General features: G+C 42.4%; 1 protein-coding gene across 3 annotated transcripts in view; it reads left to right on the forward strand.

Moving 5' to 3' along the window:
* The first annotated feature begins 4,478 nt into the window (after positions 1-4,478).
* FAM3C (FAM3 metabolism regulating signaling molecule C) overlaps positions 4,479-14,666 on the forward strand; it is a 39,884-nt gene continuing 29,696 nt past the window's right edge. The window contains exon 1 of one of the 3 annotated variants that reach the window (XM_083803110.1): positions 4,479-4,646. The gene's annotated coding sequence lies outside the window, so the exon portion shown is untranslated. Of the gene's footprint in view, positions 4,647-4,859; positions 5,138-14,666 lie in introns of those variants that run through there. The other 2 variants (XM_083803112.1, XM_083803111.1) reach the window with 2 other exon arrangements.

A 14,666-nucleotide genomic window follows, 5' to 3' on the forward strand; every position in this document is an offset into this window, starting at 1 on the left:
ATGAAATTGTAATCGTATGAATCATAAACACCAGCAAAATGGTATCAGAATCAATATACAACAGAGGCTTGTTTAGATTAGCAGTATAAACCACGTAAGCAAATTTATTTCAGCCTAATTCATAAATGAGAGGTACTGTTGCTTAATCCTGGCACAAGTTCCTCTAATGTTCATGCAGGAGCTTTGTTGATAAGTAGGAATGGTATCTCTGGTACAGTGATGCTTGCACACGCCCAGAGCATCTCACTGGAATCAATTCATCGTCACGTGCTACTTAAAAATCACCCCCTAATGCCAGTAGTTGTGGTAACAAGCAGAATGTAGAAGCGCTTTGCTTCTACACCAAATCATAAAAAGCATTTGTGCACAGGCTGCATTTGTAAGATCAGTATGTTCAGCTGCTGGTTTGATTTACCAATGAGTGATTGTGGTTCTTCAGTAATGAGTCATTAATAGCAGCCTACCTTCAGTTCATCACAACGCTGTGCACGAAGCAATCTAGGTTTTGTGTAACCACACCCACAGGCACTTGTACTCAGAGCCTTCCTGAGACACCGCGGGGTCTGGAATAATCTCTCCTCTTTGGGCTCCTGCCAGCTGACATATTTCTGTTGAACTGCAAGACTGTAACTCTCTGCCTTCTGTGAGTTGTAACACCTTTCCAGTCAGGTAGATAATTACTATTCTTTAATCACGGTCATTCTCAAGTCTTACTTATTTCTTTGACCGTGATAAAGATGTAGTTAGAGGTGTCAGTTATTGTGCATATAATATTATTTCTTCTTTTGATAATTTCATACTGCTATTTACATTATCTTTTTAGCATGTTTCTTCCTACTGCAAACATTTACTTATCAAAGGATCCAATCTCCTTTAACATGGTGACTTCAAGAGTCTGCTATGCAGACAGTGCCACCTAATATTTAATCAGGGGAACATGGTGGGATTTCATATACTAAGCACTGAAATAACAGGCAAATTAAGATATATCTATTTCAAACATTTAGAAATAAAAGCTATAAAGTCCTTGTTTTCTTGAGCAATGTTCCTCCCACTGGGTATTTCTTTGCTCATTTTGAGATTACTGCATGACTGAAACTTCAATGGGTTATGAGAATTTACTGAAGAAATTACTTGGCTGATGTTCAAACAACCATCCTGTACCAAGGAGCAGTTGGTATCAAAGTATGTTATTTTAAACCTGTTAAAAGAAAGATATGTTGACCAGAGGTGGTTAAAATAAGACATGGAAACGTCCTTTTGTCTACCTAACTTTGATGATGTGTGATATGCCCTATATTTTAGCTGTGGCTGTGTTCTCTACAACGAAGAGAAGTACCACACTGATTTTGTAAAAGTGCTCTCCTTGTGGTTTGACAATAATGTAATTGAGTCTGCCTATCTGCTGCCTGAGCACTTTCTATATACACCACAGCAACAGTCCAGCTGAGGGAGTTACATCAACAGAAATCTTATTCCAGAAACTAAAACAGTTAGTGTCCTGCCAGCATTATCTCCTTCCCTATAACAGCTCATGGTGGGGCTTGATGAAGACCAGCACCAAAAGAAAAAGAAACAGCAGCCACAGAGCACAGCTAAGGACAGAGAAAGGGATTTACCTTTTCTTCTTTTGAAATAATTCATTTAGATCAGCTCTGTCTGTCCTACTGATCAGAGGATTTTAAGAGTTTTTATTATTATTATTATTATTATTTATTTTAAAGCAGAAAATACATTTTCTGTTCTATAACAAATTAAATTTAGCTGTATCATAATTTTCCAGGGAGACCTTACTGCAGCCTTTCAATATATCAAGGGGGCTTATAAGAAAGATAGAGAGAGACTTTTTACCAAGCCCTGTAGTGATAGGACAAGGAGAAATGGTTTTAAACCAAAAGGAGGTAGATTTGTATTGGGTATAAGGAAGAATTTTTCCATGATGGATGAAGGTGGTGAGGCATTGGAACAGGTTGTCCAGAGAAGCTGTGGATGCCCCCTCCCTGGAGGTGTTCAAGGCCAGGATGGATGGAGCTTTGAGCAATCTGTCTGGTGGAAGGTGTCTCTCCATCTGATAAATGGGAAAGGAGAACTGATAACGACAGACATGGAGAAGGCTGAGGTACTCAACAACTTCTTTGCTTCAGTCTTTGCTGCCAGTCAGGCTTCTCACGTCTCTCATTTCCCTGAGCCTGTAGATGAGGGCTAGGGGAGCAAAGTCTCTCGCACTGTAAGTGAAGAGCAGGTTTGAGACCACCTGATGAAACTGAACAGGTACAAGTCTATGGGGCTTGATGACATGCATCCTTGGAACCTGAGGGAACTGGCTGATGGAGCTGCCAGGCCACTCTCCACCATATATGAAAAGTCCTGGCAGTCAGGTGAAGTCCACAGTGACTGAAAAAAGGGAAACATCACTCCCATTTTTAAAAAGGGTAGAAAGGAGGACCCAGGGAAGTACAGACTGGTGAGCCTCACCTCTGTGCCTGGCAAGATCATGGAACAGATACTCCTGGAAGCAATGTCAAGGCACGTGCAAGACAAGGAGGTGATCTGAGACAGCCAGCATGGCATCACCAAGGGCAAATTGTGCCTGACCAATCTGGTGGCCTCCTATGATGGAGTGACTGCATCAGTTGATAAAGGAAGACCAACTGATGTCATCTACCTGGACTTCTGTAAGCCCTTTCACATGGTCCCACTTGACATCCCAATCTCCAAATTGGAGAGATATGGATTTGATGGGTGGACCATTCAGTGGACAAAGAGTTGACTTGAAGGCCACACCCAGAGAGTGGTGGTCAATGGCTCTATATCCAAGTGGAGGCTGGTGACAAGTGGTGTCCCTCAGGGGTCTGTCTTGAGATGAGCACTGTTTAATATCTTTATCAATGACATAGACAGTGGGATTGAGTGCACCCTCAGTAAGTTTTCAGATGACATCAAGCTGAGTGGTGCAGTTGATACAACAGAAGGAAGGGATGCCATCCAAAGGGACCTGGACAGGCTGGAGAAGTGGGCCCCTGTGAACCTAAAGAGATTCAACAAGTCTGAGCGCAAGGTGCTGCACCTGGGTTGGGGCAATCCCAGACATGAGCACAGACTGGGAGAAGAACTCATTGAGAGTAGCCCCACAGAGAAGGACTTGCGGGTTCTGGTGGACAAAAAGCTCAACATGAGCCAGCAGTGTGTGCTTGTAGCCCAGAAGGCCAACTGCATCCTGGGCTGCATCAACAGAGGAGTAGGGCCAGCAGATCGAGGGAGGGGATTGTCCCCCTCTGCTCTGCCACTGTGTGGCCCCACTGGGACTGCTGCATCCAGGTCTGGGGTCCCCAGCACAAGAAGGATGTGGGGCTGTTAGAGTGGGTCCACAGGACGGCCACAAAGATGATCAGAGTGCTGAAGCAGCTCTCCTATGAAGAAAGGCTGAGAGAGCTGGGGCTGTTAAGTCTGGAGAAAAGAAGGCTCTGGGGTGACCTTATAGCATCTTTCCAGTACAGGAAGACCTCATTGCAGCTTTTCAGTACTTAAAGGGGTCTTATGAAAAGATGGAGAGCAACATTTTGCTTGGGCAGATAATGACAGGACAAGGGCGAGTGGTTTTAAACTAAAAGAGTGGTTTAAACTAAAGATTTAGGTTAGATGTTAGAAGGGATGTCTTCTCTCAGAGGGTGGTGAGGCACTGGAACAGGTTGACAAGAGAAGTTGTCATCCCTGGAGGTGTTCAAGGTGTTCAAGTCAAGTTTGGATGAGTCCCTGGGCAACTTGACCTAGTGGGTGGCATCCCTGCCCATGGCAGGGGGGTGGAAGTAGATGATCTTTAAGGTCCTTTCCAACCCAAGGTGTTCTGTGATTCTGTGATTCTATGATTCCATCTCAGAAGATATGATTACTGTGTCTGCTTTGGGACAGAGAGCACTAGAAAACAACTGTGTAAGCTCTGTTCCCTGTTTTCTCCTAGCCTGTGTCACTGGGCTGATATTTCAGATGTGTCTAGCACATTTTCTTCACTTGGCCTTGTAAATTCATGACTGTGGGTGTACAAATGTAAGGGATTTTTTTTTTTTTGAATACAGAATTTCACTGAATTATCCAAAAAGTTGTAGTCAAGAAGAGCTGAGCATATGTGAAATGGTCCACAATACGCCAGCTAGGATTTCTCTGTTCCAAATCTCCTCATGGGGCACGTAACTCCAAAGCACACCCTAGGTTTGGCTGCTAGCAGCCAGGTCAGGGCCTCGGCCTCGCCATGCCAGCCCCCTGAGGGGACCTTTCTGGGCTGCCGCAGGAGCCTGCCCTGTGGGGACGGGCTGCAGGACTTGTGGGGACGGACAGCAGTGCTTGTAGGGACAGACTGCAGGACTTGTGGGGACGGTCAGCCTCGCCCCTGACGGGCACCACCTCGCCTCCCCGGCCACCTGCCCCTGTCTTCCTGGGGCGCGGCTGTGGGGCGGCGCCATGCGGCTCCAGTCCGCCACCGGCAGGGGGCGGGCGCGACGCCTCGGCGCCTTCCTTTGCCTCAGCCTCCGCGGCGGCGGCGCTCGGCTTCCTGCTCCGTCGCCGGCGGGCGGGCCGGGGCAGCCTGCGCGGCGCGGCCGCTCAGCGGGACCGGGGGGGCCGCGCGACGTGGCCGTGGCCGCCCAGCCCAGGTAGGAGCCCGCGTCCTCCGCGGGGCTGCGCGAGGCGTGGCGGCGGCGGTCCCGGTAGCTCGTCCGCTTTCCCCGTTGGTGCAACTTTCGCGGAACCTCCCTGCCCCCTTCCCCCGTCCTCTCCGCGATGCCTCCTCCCCCGGGCGTCCCCTGCCGGCTCCGGGGCTCCGGGCTGCTTCCCTCCCCTCTCTCCTCCTTCCCTTCCTCCCCTCGCGGGACTGCCGGACTCGGGGCTTGTCGCCGCTGTGGCAGCACCGTGTGTGTCGGTGCGGGACGCGGTGACAGCGCTGCCGGTCGCCCTCAGCACCGTACCGGGGGCTCGGCGCCGGTACCGAGCCGTGGTGCCTGGGCTGGACGCTGCTGTGTCTCGGCGGGGCAGCCGGCTGGCTCCCCTTCAGGGCAGCCTCCCGTGGAAGTAGCGCCGTGCGAAGGTGTTGCTTTTCAGTGGTCTCTTCTCCTTTCGAGTGTCGGGCCGTGGGCTTTGCTGGCAGGTGAGCTGCAAGGCTCAGCTCTTGGTTAGCGTGAACCGCAGCGTCACAGAAATCAGGCAGGGGCTGACCAGATTGCAGAGGGAACCTGCCGGAGTAGCCTGTATTCCTTTCGTTTCCGGCTTCTGACGTTTTAAAGTAGGAAAAGAATACAGTTATTTTACACGTATTCGGTAGGTAAATGTTGTCATACCTTCGGTCATGTTTTTGTAGAGCCGCTGACAGGCTGAGTAACTCGCCTCGCTTCTTTTTCTTCCTATTTTCTCACATTCAGAAGGGGTTAAGTGATAGTGTAATAACTTCTGACTTCTGTAAAATACCCATATTTTAATATTACAAATATTTATATAATGTATTATTTGTACGTATATTAATAAATATATAAAATAACATAAAGTATTCTTTATAGTATTTTGTGTGCCCTGTAACTCCATGCAGGCTTAGAACCCGTGATGGTTCATTGTGAGTGAACATAGCTGACAGATCCTTTTCTTCTAACATTTTTTTTTTATCCTAATAGTAGAATAATTTAGGGAGAAAAAACACTACAGGAACATCTGGTTAAAGTCTGTGCACAGGTGTCTTTTTTAAAAGCCTGCAAAGGTGGACAAGGTACGAGTTAACCTCACTAGCATGCTCCCCCTCCTGTGCCAGCCAGAGAGCAGTTCTGTTCAGTAGGAAGGGATCTTCTTGATCTCTTGGCTTGCATGGTTGTCTCTGTGCAAAACAAGTTTTGTAACTTGCTTTAAGCCTCATATAGACTCTGAACAAGTTAATAGCTTAGTATTGTCGTGTAATAACATCTAATCACTTAAGGATGGAGGAGGCACCTGGTTTGTTGCAGGCCATTCTGTTTCCAACAGCCCTTACCCTGTCACCCAGTAAGAGTGCAGAATACATAGTGAAATAACGAAGTGGCCTCACAGTGCCCACAAATTACTGTCTTGCCTCTCTACGTGCAGCCCAAGTGATTTAGAGTACGCAAGCTCTACATTTAAAATAATTTTCATAGTGCTTTAAGAAAAGAGTGACAGTATCGAAAGTTTAAAATTTAATGAAACTCTAGCAAGCTAATATTTAAAAAGTGAGCTGTTACTACCGGATAATTCGTTTGTGGTTTTATTCAGAACATTAGCATAATATATAGAAGATGTTTTTTTTTTTTTTTTGTAAGAGCACAAAACAGGTTGATACTATATAAGTTGCAAAAATACCAGTTTGCTTACAAATTTTCTTGTAGTCTAAAATTAGGTGTCTGTAAGATGAATCCCTAGTGGACAAGGAGAACTTTCTCCTTAAAATTCAAGTTATTGAAGTGGAAGTTGTTATTCATATACTATGTGAATTCTGCTTTTCAAATCTGCAGCCCCAGTGAAGGCAGCTGACGCATGACTGTAAGGACTGCAAGTCTTAACTGCTTATGTCAGTGATCAGTATATCTATAAGCTCTAATAGAAGTGATATGTATGTTCAGTTCTTTTTTTTTTTTCCCCCACAGAAATCTGTTAAGGAAGTTTAGGATTTAAGGTATAATTATTGTAAACCTGCATGTTTTCTCTGCTAGTGGCCTGCTGTACAACCCTGTGACAATCATTTTGCTGTCAGCAGCACTGGAATTATTTTGGTTGTTTTATGGTTTAGAAGGATCTCTCAGGGAAGTATCATATTTATCTGAATCCAAGACTGTTCGTAAGTTCTCAGGTTTACTTCAGGAAAAATGTAATCAGTGATAATGTCAAGAATCTTACTGTCTTACTGCATGAAATGGCTGGGCAGATCTAACAACCTGTTGCTGCTGTACTCTGCTCCCTACCGCTCCAAAAAGTTGTCTGCTGAACCGGTTGAAATATATTAATTCTCTTTTACTAGGTTAGCTTTCTTCCTTAGTGAGCAAAATGACATGACTGGGTCTGGAGAAATGGTGAGTGGGGCTGTAGCATCTTGACAGATGAGTCCAACTTGTCTCCTAAATTTTTGTGCTTTGTAGTACTATCCAGACCTGAGGCTTAGTGACATGGTAGTGGAGAGGAGGAAATAACTTCGAACTGTTTGTGGTGCTTGAAACCTCATTTCTTCAATACCGGAACTTTCAACTTGAATGGATGTTCAAACATTTACAACCAGTGCTTAGGTGCTCCTGGCTTCCAACTTCATCTTCTAAAAAGTTGTGTCTAACAATGAATCCAAGCAGAGCCTCATCATATTTTTCTTAATGGTATATGGATACTGGGAGGACTTGGAATTATTTTTTCTTGAAAGAAGTAAATCTTGTTTTGCATAACTTGTGTTTTTAATTCTGCCCTTTATTCATGTATTGTTTGTTGTTGCTTTTTTTTTTTTGCATCTCCCTGTGACTTGATGCTATCTACAAATTTAAAAAGCATACCCCTATTCAGTAGTCCAGCTTATTAATGCCAATATTGAATATTGATTTACCCAGGTTTCTTGAAATTCAGTCACACTTAAGTTTTCATAGTGAGCTATCAATAAGTACAATCTGGGGAATTCTACTCCTAATATATAGTACCGTATTTCGGTCATACAAAACTAATTTGTATCTTCATTTGCAGACAGAGCTGCAACTTAGTTTTATCTAGCTCTTGTTGGAGTTCAGTGCCATGAGGGTATGGAAGAGTGAAGCAGCTTTGGAGGACTACCAGGACAGAGGGAGCTGTTGGAGTACACTCTCCCTTGTGTTTAGTCCACAGAGCTGCTGAGTCAGTTTTAATGAGAGAAAGTTACAGAGTGTGTTTATATGTAGAAAAGCACAGTAGTTCTCATGAGAATGTCATGAGAGTCCAGCTAAAATCTTAATTAACATTAAAATAGGTGACATTTACAGTTTTCCTTTCTATTTGTAAGACTTACCCTCTTGTTGTGGCTGGTTGACTTCCTTTCCTTCTCCCACTGTCTCAACAGTTTTTTGTTTGTTTGTTTGTTTTTTATTCAATGAGAGAGAAACTATCTGCTAGTAGCAAAGGCTTTTTTCTTAACCTGTTTGATATCATCACATACCTGTCATCACTTCACAAACATTTTAAGCTGGTGTAAGCTAGTACTACTGCCATTAGAAAGCTTCTGAGCTGCTCCCAGACACTTATTTCTGCTTTTAGATCAGTTCAATATTTTTGCAAGTACCAGGTGAGGTAGTTCAGGGAGCTGCTGTGGCTTTTGGTTGGTTTGTTGGTTGGCTGAACATCAGTGAAACCTGAATGCTTTTGAAACTGCTTTTGAGTCAGTTCAGGCAGAAGTTTATTACAGGAGATTTTGTAATAATTGGAGAACTTCTTTTATAATAGTATGTTCCAGAGAGGTGTTTAGAGAATTTCTCTTACAACACTGTGTTCCAGAGGGTCATTACAGCATAGAGGGATTGCATATCAACATCCCTGTGTAAGCTGTGTATAGCGTCTCAGTGGTAAGCACCGTTCTGTCCTCGAGGCATAGTCATCCTTAAACTAGTTCATGTTTATTTCACGTTATCACCTATGGAGAAATTGACGACATGCAGTAATTCCTATCCAACGTAACTTTGCCTTTTTCCATATTGCTCAAAGCTATGATGATGATCCTTAGATTTTAAAATCTCAAAGTGTAGATGATGACCTTGTTGCATCTGATTCTGTGGTGCGTGCCTGTTGATAACTAAATATTAAAATAGACAGTGTATTTATCATATAAAAAGAGTACGGTTCCCTTAGATATTTTTTTCATGAAATTAATTAATTTTGCAATTGTTTCGTGTGCTTTGTATTGGTAGCTAGAAGGTTGCACCCAGTCAGGATCTAGGTCATGGACCCTTGTTCTAGTCCCTTAGACTGTAATATTTCTTGCTGTGTCTTTGTATTTTGAACAGGAAGAAGTGAGTCAGTATGGAGCTATAAGGGACCTCACAACTAACTGACTTCCTCTCGTTTCTAAGCGTGTTCCACCTCATCTTTCACAAGTGGTGGTCTGTTCAGCGCTAATACAGACCAGCAGCAAGGGCTCACCTGTACCGCAGGAGTACTGTGGCTCTAAGTGCGCCATGCGGAGGGGTGGTGGCTGTTGGTCACCGGCAGCAGTCAGACATCTCCCATACGAGATACCACCGTGTGAGGCCCTGTAGGCCTACTGTGACCCCTCTGCGTGTTAGCCCTGCTGTGCTGCACCTTCTCCCCAGAGCCCACGCATGATGCTTTCTCTGCAGGGTGCTCCCCTCAGCCAGTGGCAAAGGGCCGAAGCCAGTGCAGCCTTGTGTGGCAGGTGAGGGGATGAGAAGGGCCTCTGCGGTGGAGCAGGGGTTTATTTATCCCGTAGAGGAAGAGGAGGGAGAGATACCGTCAGCACTTTGGGCCGTGGCAGTCACTGTGGAGTGCTTTCCTCAGACATGTCCCAGCTTTCTACTGAGCAAAGGTTAAAACTCTTCTCCAACATCCAGCCTCCTCAGATCATGCTGACCTTTCACTAAAGGAGCTTAAATGATTAGTAGTATCTTTTTTTTTTTTGTCTTTTCTTGTGTCAGCAGCATTGTGGTAGTGTCCCTTGCTGCTGTCATTACCCTTGGTACTGTCTGCCTCGTGAAATATTTAGGAGCTCCCTGTATGGCTCTGTCTGCAGCGTCGATGTGCAGCTCCGTGGTGAGGTCGTTGTGGTATTCTGTGCAGTATATGAACCTCGCTCATAAGATGATGATATCATTCTGGCATCTTAAAGTTACTGTCTAGAATTGGTTGTGCTTGGGAGAATAATAATGTGGAGGAACAGACAGTCATTCTGCAGTGAATTTGGACCTATAGAGGAAGTATTTGTAATGTTCCTTTTCTGTTCTGCTTTCTTGTTAGCTCTGTTCAAAACAGGCCCCAGTGTGAAGTGACGTGCTGTAACCATAGCCTCAGATGCATTTCTGTGGCGGTCTTGTGTGGTTATATGAACTCGTAGTATTCATTTGTATGAGATTTTTTTTTCAGACCCATAACCTTTCTGTATGGAAGTTCTGTTGAGAGTCCTCCTACATGGCAGGGTGTTGTGTAGTGATGCATTATTCTGACAAAAGACTTGATACATTTTTTTTTTTTAATTGGAAGGAAGATGTGGAAGCCATACATTTGAAACATCTACTGTGTTATGGCAACACGTTGTCTCCAGTGAGACCTGGTGATCTGATAGAAGCTTTGCAATGCTTTATTTACTCATTGCAGTTGTGGAAAGATTGTACTGATTTTGTTGTCTTATGAAATCAAGGTGGTAATTTGTTTCTTAAAAAAAGACAAAGCCAACAAAAACAACAAATCAGTGGTTTTGGACTTTTTTAAATGGTAATTGCAGCAGTTTTTCAGTTACAGAATAGTGTGTTTGTTATTTGAGAGAAGAAAATGTTAAAACTCACCTTCTCTTTTTTAACTCCGCTCTGAGATTTACACACTTCTCTGTGATGAAGTTTGAAAGGAAGTGAGTGAATGAGGCTCATCAATTTGTCCTTGACAACTTTATCTGAATTTCTCTATGTAATTTTATCCAATCCTTCGAAATACAAGGGCTAAGATTCTCTTTAATGGTTACATCAGCAGCTCAGGGACAGTTGACTTTCTTGTATTTAAATAGGATGGCTTTTAGGGACCATAACTAAAACCCCATTAAATATATATATATGGACCAGTAAATTTTGTGTAATATTTGGAAAGCGACTTCAAAGCACAGATTGAGAATAGTCAGTTCTTAGTGCTCTGGAAACCGATTGTTTTATGAGGTTCTTTTTCTTTTAATTTCAAGAGGAACGTGGGTTGAGTTTCATACTTAGTGGGAAGAGTGCTGTAGTACTTTTATCTTAGGCTTCCCAGGGTTCAGGAGATTTTTTTCTGTTTGAGACTTGAAGTTTGTGTGTTGCCTAAGGTACGTGGAAGTACTGCATTGATGCCACCAGCAGAAGAAGCTTGCATGGTCAGTAATTTGGCACCTCCTTTAGGAAGTGTTTGTTTTGCACATCAGGTATCAAAACACTCCTGCAGAGTCATGTTTCTTCTCATGTATATTTCCTTTCTTAGAAGTGAAACCACACACGAGTATTTGCAACATAGGTAAGTCTGCTACTTTTGCATGTCCTGTTTTTAATTTTGGAGTAAGTTCTGGCTTCATTTGCTAAACTTGTCTGGGTTTCATTTGCAGTTGGCAGAAGTAAAGTAAAATCTTGTTTTAACAACCAAACGTTTTGGGTCCAATTCAGTGTTGTCAGGATACCAATTTGAATCTTATGTGTATATGGAAGAATACAATTAAGATGGTGTCTTTTTTTTGTAGGAAAAGTTAATATTTTTGTACATAACTGCACTTTGTGGTAGTTTTTGTCTCTAAGGAGAAAAAAAATATATATCCACAAGTCCATAAGGTGTTCTGTGTAGACAAACCTTTTGCCAGTGTAGAGTTCTGCCATAACCATGAAGAATTCCTATGAATGTAGGAGTGACTGTAGGGGAAAAAAAGAAACTCAGAACAGAGATTGTATTATCAGAAGACACAAATGGTGCATGATTATACAGTAAAATTGAAACTCAGTAGTTACTTATTGAAGATATAATGCTTTTCAATGTCTGCCACTCAGTGCTCTAAGTTCAGTTTCAAATTTATTTAATTTTGTAAAGGTGGCAGAAAAGCTGTTCTTATTCTAGCAGGAGGATAAGCAATCATCTTGGTAAGGAAATGCATCTTGTACTTAAATACAACTTATCATACTAGAAGCTTGGATTTAGAAGCTCCAATTTAGACTTGGAATGATTTCTACAGTCTCAGCTGTTTGGTCCATGGCATATAATTCAGGTTGGCTCAACAACTGGTTTAAAACCAGAGCTCAGATAAGAATAGCTAACGCTATCCCTGAAATATCTGATTCACTGTGTAATTCACTGTATAATTTTGGGTAGAAAACCACCACTGTTCTGAACTGCTTGAAGACAGCAGACTGAAATACCTATTAACAGAGGCTGGATTAAACAAAATGTTGTTTCACTGGTTGAATTTTGCCAGGTATGAAAAGGCAAAATTGCTTTCTTTTATTTTTTCTGACAGAAAAGACATGCCTCTGCTGAGCACTGAGGAAGGCGGTGTGCTGCAAAAAGCAAACACTATCCTAATCTAGTTGTGGCTCAGAAACAAAAACTGCTTAAGCCTTTTTTTTTTTCCTTTAGTACTAATCAATTTTGAAAGCTTATCTAATTGTCGTTCAGTGTACTTGGTAACACTATAGATAGCATTGAGATATGCTTGGTAATGCTCTGCATATTGACAGATGTAGTAGATAAAAAGAGGGGATAATGTTATTTGACCATTTTCAAAAATTTACAGTCTTCTAAGTACTGTTTAGGGGAGAAAAAATCCATCTGAATTTAATTCAAAGCATCTCAAGCTGATACACATTTAGTATTACTTAAATCTGTGTGCAGATTTGAGTATAATCAGATAGAAATATGGGGGCGATAGTGAAGGGGACATTAACTCATGCCTCATGGACTACATCGGTTACGAAAGCCTTTCTCAGTTCTCTGGAGTTTTGCGATGATTCACAATCGTCTTTTCCTTTCTTGTTTATCCTTGTAGTTAGGACTTCTTTTTAATCATTTTGTCTACAATTAGGCAGACAGCAGTCGGTGGATATTAAGAACACAGACCATCTTAGCATCTATTAAAATAGTTTTTAAGTTCTACCTTGGCGGTGAGAGACAAGGGTGCCTGTTCAGTATTCCTCTTTGCTGTCATGCTTCCTCGCAAAGCAAACCTGATTCTTTTAGCCTTTTAGTTGTTTTATTTAGGTCATGTAACTGTTATCTAGACTCTTCCCATTTGGGCATTATGCTTTAAGATAAATTTAGAAAAAAATACATACGGGGTCTCAATGAAAAGTCTAGATGGCGTGTAGGCACAGCACAATAATCGCTTTTTGTTTAGCACACAGCAGTCCTGCTGGTACAGTTCGCAACAAGCAGTTCTGTTTTTGCAGCAGTCCCACATCATTGACCCTAATATTAGTTCCCTAAATGACCCTAATATTAGTTCCCTAAATGACCCTAATATTAGTTCCCTAAATGACCCTAATATTAGTTCCCTAAATGACCCTAATATTAGTTCCCTCAGATCCTTTTCTTTACTGCTGCCCATTTAGTTGCACTCAATATCCTTTGTGAAGTGTATTGCTTTCTGCTTTGTTAAATACCACTGCTGATTTATTTGGACCTTTTTCTAATCAACTATGCTCAGAATTCAAAATTATCATGACCTTCTAAATTCTTGCTTCTCATCTCTGTTTTCATGTGTCTTTCATAAATATCTACACGCTTTATCAAATTGCTAATGGAAATGGGAATGAAGTAGACTGATTTGTTTGATATTATTCATAAAAAAAACATTTATTGCAATCCTTTTTAAAACAAACAAACAAAAACAAGATTTAAAAACAGCAGTAGACTGCAAGTGGCCAAAGCTTTAAAACACAGTAAGTAGGGCAGAGGCTGTGCCCAAATGTGCCCTGCGTCATGTGATCCACAGCACTTGTCTCTGGGCAAGAGCATTGAGCAAGGCTGATAAAGAATTGACCAGACTGAAATGAATTCATCTCAGTACAGAAATCTGGACTTCATTCAATGTTGTGTCAGTGTGCCTCTATGTGTTTGTTCATATTTTAATGACTACTGTACTCAACGTTATTTCCTCTTACAGCCTGATTCTTGGAAGAAAACAGCTTGCTTGATATGATTATCATATCTAATACATGAACACAGAAAGAACCCAATTTGCATGTTGGAAACTGTATATCAGCTAATAAAGCACGATGACAATTTGTTTGGCGGGAATATAAGCTGATCGTTTTCCTAAATGAAGTTATATTATAACCTCCACGTGTGAAGTATCTGGCAGACTTTCCTCAAGAGTGGCATGTTACTTCTAAAAGCAGCTATCTGCTGCTCTACTGATTGAAGCTAGCGTTATTATATAAAAGCATATATGCAGTAGCTATGTCGATACGTATTCTGAGTTCATCGGATTTGCATTGTGTCTGTCATCCCCACACAAGTTAATCGAGCAGTGGAGCAGCAAACCAGAAATCCACTGAAGGCTGAAACCAAGTGAGTGGTAAAATAAAATGAAGTCGGTGAAGACACTTTTCTCTCTTCCTTTTTTCTGTAAGCTGCTGTTTTGTGTTTGTTTCTTATGTTAAGCTTTGTCTAGCGTTTTTTTGCTGCTGTAGAGTGTGCTGCTTGGAAAGGCTTTGGCACTGGAAATCACAACATCTGGAAATTGCCCCTGCCGTGGGTCAAAGCGCAATCCACAAGGATGGGTGGAGGAGAAAAAAGCAACCAGTAACCTCAGCTCCCAACTGTCTTTCCACATACCCACTCCCTAGTACTTTGCAGCCAGAATAAATAGCTCTTTTCTGCATGGGTGGACATGCAGCTCCATGCAGCGAGCTGGTCAACGAAATGCCGGCATTCAGAAAAGATTTATAGCCTGTAACTTCTCAGCTTCTCCAGTTCAGTGAGCTGTCTATCTTCTTCCTATTCTAGAG

The sequence above is a fragment of the Anser anser genome (assembly GCF_964211835.1).
Source record: "Anser anser genome assembly, chromosome: 1".
Lineage (NCBI taxonomy): Eukaryota > Metazoa > Chordata > Aves > Anseriformes > Anatidae > Anser > Anser anser.